Raw genomic sequence first — 5,072 nt, forward strand, 5'->3', positions numbered from 1 at the left:
ATGTAACACAATTGAAACAGAAATGAATATATCTGAACAATGACAAGAAAAAGCCCAGGACCAGAAAGATTCACATACAAATTCTACCAGGCCTACAAAAATTGGCACCTATCCTTCTGAAAATGTTCCATAATGTCAAGATGGAGGTTATCCTCCCTAACCCATTCTTCAAAGCCAGTATCAACCTGATACCAAGGACAGGAAATGACAGAACAAAAAAAGAAAATTACAGACCAATATCCTTGATGAACCTAGATACAAAAGCTCTCAATAAAATAACAGCAAACTGAATTCAATAGCACATCAAAATGATAATTCAGAATGATCAAGTGGGTTTCCTCCCAGGGATGCAAGGATGGTTAAACACATGCAAATCAATTAATGTGATTCACCAAATAAACATAATTAAAAACCAAAACTGCATCTGGGAGGCCGAGGTGGGCGGATTGTTTGAGCTCAGGAGTTCGAGACCAGCCTGAGCAAGAGCGAGACCCCGCCTCTACTAAAATTAGAAAGAAATTAATCGGCCAACTAAAAATATATACAAGAAATTAGCCGAGCATGGTGGCACATGCCTGTAGTTCCAGCTACTCGGGAGGCTGAGGCAGTAGGATTGCTTGAGCCCAGGAGTTTGAGGTTGCTGTGACCTAGGCTGACGCCACGGCACTCACTCTAGCCCGGGCAAAAAGAGTGAGACTCTGTCTCAAAAAAAAAAAAAACTACATAATCATGTCAATAGGTACTAAAGAAGTATTCCGTAAAATTCAGCACCCCTTCATAATGAAAACCCTTAACACACTATACATAGAAGTTACATACCTCAACATAATAAAAGCTATATTGACAAACCCACAGCCAACAAAATACTGAACGGTGAAAAGTTGAAAGCATTCCCCCTAAGAACTGGAACAAGACAAGGATGCCCACTGTCACCACTTCTATTCAACATAGTGCTGGAAGTCCTAGTCAGAGTAATCAGGAAAAAGAAAGAAAAAAAGTCATCCAAATCCAAAAAGAGGAAGTCAAACTATCCCTTTTTGCCAAGGATATGATCTTAGATCTAGAAAACCCTAAAGATTCCACCAAAAGACTCCTAGAATTGATAAATAAATTCAGTTACATCTTAGGTTGCAAAATTAATGTACGAAAATCAGTATCATTTCTATACACCAACAGCAGTTAAGCTCAGAGTCAAATCAAGAACTCAACACCATTTACAATAGCTGAAAGAAAATAAAATACTTAGGGATGTATTTAACAAAGGAGGTGAAAAATCTCTACAGTGAGAGCTAAAAAATACTTATACAAGAAATCATAGATGACACAAACAAGTGCAAAAACATCCCATGCTTGTGGATTGAAAGAATCAACATTGTTAAAATGTCCATACTGTCCAAAGTGATTTACACAGTCAATGCAATTCCCATCAAAATACCAATGTCATATTTCAGAGATCTAGAAAAAATAATCCTAACCTTCATAAAAAATCAAAAAAGAGCCCAAATTACCAAAGCAATCCAAAGCAAAAAAATAAATCTGGAAGTGTCACATTACCTACTTTCAAATTATGATAGAAGGCTATAGTAACAAAAATAGCATGGTACTGGTATAAAGACAGACACATAGGTCAATGGAATGGAATAAAGAACCCAGGAATAGAGCCATATAGGTATGACCAACTGATTTTTGACAAAGCAGACAAAAACATACACTGGAAGAAAGATGCCCTATTGAGTAAATTATTCTGGTAAAACTGTATAATCACATGCAAAAGAATGAAACTAGATTACTATTTATCATCATATATAAAAATTAACTCAAGTTGGATAAAATACTTAAGTATAAGACCTGAAGCTATAAAAATTCTAGCAGAAAATGTAGGAAAAACTCTTCTAGGCATTGGCCTAGGCATAGAATTTATGACTAAGACCCCAAAGCAAATACACCACCAACAAAAATACATAAAGGGAACTTAATTAAACTAAAATATTTCTGTGTAGTTAAGGAAATAATCAACAGAGTAAATAGATAAACTACAGAATGGGACACAATATTCACAAACTATACATCCAACAAATGACTAATATCCAGAATCTACAAAGAACTTTAATGAATCAACAAGAAAAAAACAAATAACCCCATCACAAAGAGGGCAAAAGACATGAACCTATTTTTTCAAAGAAGATAGACAAATAGCCAACAAATATATGAAAATATTCTCAATAGCACTATTTATCAGTGAAATGCAAATTAAAACTACAATGACATACCATATTACTCCAGTCAGAATGGCCATTGTTAAAAATTCAAAAAACTAAATATTGGCCCAGATGCAATGAAAAGGGAATGCTTATACACTATTGTTAGGAATGTAAACTTGCATAGCCTCTGCGGAAAGCAGTATGGAGATATCCCAAAGTAATAAATGTAGATGTACCACTCGATCCAGCAATCCCATTACTGGGTTTCTACCCAAAGGAAAGACATGTGCACCAGAATGTTTATTACAGCACAATTCACAATTACAAAGATATTGAATCAACCTAAGTGCCCATTAACTGATGAGTGGATACAGAAAATGTGATATTTATATACCATGGAGTACTACTCAGCCATAAAAAGGAATGAAATAACGTCTATTGCATCAACTTGGATAAAACTGGGGACCATTATTTTAAGTGAAGTATCTTAAGAACGGAAGAACAAATATTACATGTCCTCACTTATAAGTGGGAGCTAAGTGAGGGGTATATATGGTCATATAGTGGTGTAATTGACATTGAAAACTAAGAGTGGGGGAGGAAAGGAGAGGGCGATGCATAAAAATCTATCAGGTACAATATACACTATTCTAGTGACAAGTACATTGAAAGCCCTGACTTCAGCATTATACAATCAACCCACGCAACAAAAAAACATTCATGATCCCTAAATCTATTGAAATTACAAAATCAAAACAAAACCCCACAAAAGTTCATCTATTACTTTAATATGGTGTTTAGTTGAAGAAAGTCTCCCAACTATTTAAATTTATAAATGTACCCTTTTGGGGGATTTTTAACTGATTATTGCTGCGGGATGGGAGGTGTGGAAAAATAAATAGTTCTCTTGAACAATTCTCTGTTAATCATACTTAATATTATGTAGATAAGCTCTCTATTACAAAAACCCTCTTGGGAGATACCCACACTGCTAAGTTCCCAGGCTTTGTAAACAGAATCAGAAGAAAGAATCATCTACCAAATGTCAAAACAATATTTACACTCGATTCAAACATTAATTGACCATTCTGAACAGGGTCATTATTAGCACATTTGATGTGTTTGTGTGAATAAGAAAAGCAGATACTCTCAGGACAGAAACAAATTTGAAGAAGATGTAGTCAGGGTACAGGAATAATATAAGAAGTTGCCTCTTTTTCCTAGTTGACAAAGTTATGTCAGGGATTTCAGCTACAATTCACTGTGGTCAATTGTACAGGGCATGGAATGCACTACTCTCACTGATGTCCCTATTCAAATGCCTGGCACACTGCTCAGAATACAGTAGATGCCTAAAATATTTATTGAATTAATTAAATTTTCCTCCTAAGAGTCCAGCAGATGAAATACAGCAACAAGAGGAAAGTATGTGCATTCATCCCTCTATCTTTTGCACATAGCCTGCAGTCTGATGTGTATTCATGGAATCCTTGATATTTTCTCCTCAAAAAGATGTACTGGTTTCAAAGTGTCTCTAAAAATGCCACCTTACTTGTAGAAAAACCCCACAGGAGAACCATATAGTGCTATTTTTTTGTTTTTGCTGTTGTTTTTTCCAATTCTTATTCCTTTTGTATCTTATTAGGATGCAAAATTGAGTAACAAGAAATGAAAGAAAAGTCAAAGCACCTTTCTTTGAGAAGATCATGTACTGGGCTTTAGTGTGCTGAAGCTGGGCTTAAGCATCTGAAATTTTACTTTTTAATTTTTTGCTTTAATTATATATACTTTCCTCCTGTGTTTATGGGTGGGCATGTGTGCACATGTCTATCAGTATTTGTAGAAGGCAACGATACCTTTTCTTCACAGCAGTGTATGCAGGTCTTCCAGAATATATCTATCATCTCTCATTATCTATTTAGCAGAATAACCAATCCACTTGTGATTGTCCGATGCCATTCCACTATCTTATGGCTTACATAGTTTCTGACAAAATTGTGTTAGGTAATTCTTATTTTTGTACTCTGGTATGCAAAGATGTAGTTTTTCTGTTCTCTAACTTCTTTAATATTTTTTTCTTCTTGAATTTCATTATGATATGATTAATTTGGTTGTCTTCCTGTTTACTCTAACTGAAATTTGAAATGCTTTTTGAATCTGAGTTTATAATTTTTAAAAAAATTTGAGAAAAAAATAATGGTCCTTTCTTCAAATATTTTTCAGCTTCTTTCTTTCTTTCTGCAAATCTGACCACATATGTGTTATGCTACTTGATAGTAGACCACTTGTTAATGAGACTGTGCTCATTAGTTCAATCTTTCCTCTTCCTCCTCCTTTTTATCCTCCCCTTCACTTTTTTCCTGTTAGGGATGGCTTGTTTGCTGCTTTGTTTTTTGTTTGTTTTGTTTTGTTTTGCTGTCATTATATCTTCAAAGTTACTTGTATTCTCTTCTACAATATCTACTGTTCTCTCAAACCCTTCCAGTGATATTTTTTTCCACCTTGGATATTTATTTTTCATCTCTTTGAATCTCCATCTATCTACATTTTATATATTTAATTTTTCTTATTAAGTTTACATTTTCTCTTAAATCTATTACCACCTTTGTAATAGGTTTTGTAAAGATTATGTCTCTAATTCAAATATCTCTGATATTTCTGAATGTCCTTCTTTTGATTGGAATTTCTCCCATTTATCTTTCCATTTTTTTCTTTCTTTTTTTTTCTATGGCTAGTAAATTTTTATTGAATACTAGACATTATTAAGGTTATATTTTTGACAGTTTGAACTTTGCTGTCTTTTAAAGCATGTTGAATTGGGAGGTTTTTTTTACTTGGAGATCAGCTTTAGATGCTTTTGCAGCATTCTTT

Source organism: Propithecus coquereli, unplaced genomic scaffold, assembly GCF_000956105.1.
Source record: "Propithecus coquereli isolate 6110/MARCELLA unplaced genomic scaffold, Pcoq_1.0 Scaffold393, whole genome shotgun sequence".
NCBI classification, from domain to species: Eukaryota; Metazoa; Chordata; class Mammalia; order Primates; family Indriidae; genus Propithecus; species Propithecus coquereli.